Below are 1,386 nucleotides of genomic sequence, written 5' to 3'. Positions count from 1 at the left end.
AGGTAGGTTATGTTTATGTTAGATACGTTAATCCATGTTAGAGTTCAAAACCGTAAAAATACACGAGGCATACATACATAAATATAAACATACAAGGATAGGATAGGATAGGATAGAAGGATAGGATAGGTTAAGTTAGGTTGCTTATTTAGTTTAGGTTTGCATAAGTGTTAAAAAACATACATACAGTATGTACACATACATATGTACAAGGATAGAATAGGATAAAATAGGATAGGATAGGATGCGATAGGATAGGATAGGATAGGATAGGATAGGATGGATAGGATAGGATAGGATAGGAAGATAGGTTAGGCTAGGTTGGGTTAGGTCTTAGTTACATTACCTACATACAGTACATACATACACACACACAAACATACATACATACATACATACAGGAATACATACATACATCCATACATACATACATACATACATACAACATACATACAGGCATACCTACATACAGACTTACATACATATATAGAAACTGACAGGATCAGGATAGGATATGATAGAGAGGTTTGGTTTGCTTATTTTAGTTAGGTCGCAAACAGTGAAACCATACATACAGTCATACACATACATATATACAAGGATGCGATAGTATAGGTCAAGTGATAATAGGTAAACATACATATAGGCATTGATATATAAATAGATAGATCATAGATATATATATATAGATATAATAAATATATATATATATATATAATATATATATATAGAAGATATATACATACGTAAACACACCACACACACACATATGTACATACATACATACACATACATACACATACTACATACATACATTGCATACATAATACTCACTCACTTACTTTACATAGATGCATACATATAAACATATATATACACACTTAATCATCCTTCGGATATTTATCCTCATATGCGGAAATTGATTGAACTCGAGTGGCAAGACTTAGTTTGACGGACGGACAGTCAAAGTACCACCAATCATGAAGGTCCTTACAGTCCGTTAAAAATCACGACACTTTGAATTAGTGTAGCTAGCATATATAAGACAAATATACTTACTAGATCAAATAAAACTTAATGTTTTTAAACGATATTCACAACAAGCAAAACTAGATTATAATGTCGATAAAATTTAAAGGGTCCATCATCGTGAACGACAAAAAGGGCGATGTGGGAAACCCCTTTTTCAATGTTTGAATCGCTTTCGTTTTTTTATTTTTATTTTTGATAAATTATAGTATTAGTCAAAAATGGCGATTTTTAGTTTTTTCAATTATATTATTTCTTTCTAAAAAGCTTTTCATATACAATATTTCTCGGGATTTTTCTAATTTTTTGGGTACCCCTTTTTATTTCCCCCAAAGCAAAGTATACAAAATAAACATT

The sequence above is a fragment of the Penaeus monodon genome, unplaced genomic scaffold, assembly GCF_015228065.2.
Source record: "Penaeus monodon isolate SGIC_2016 unplaced genomic scaffold, NSTDA_Pmon_1 PmonScaffold_1591, whole genome shotgun sequence".
NCBI lineage: Eukaryota > Metazoa > Arthropoda > Malacostraca > Decapoda > Penaeidae > Penaeus > Penaeus monodon.
Note: the sequence above shows the minus strand (reverse complement) of the source record.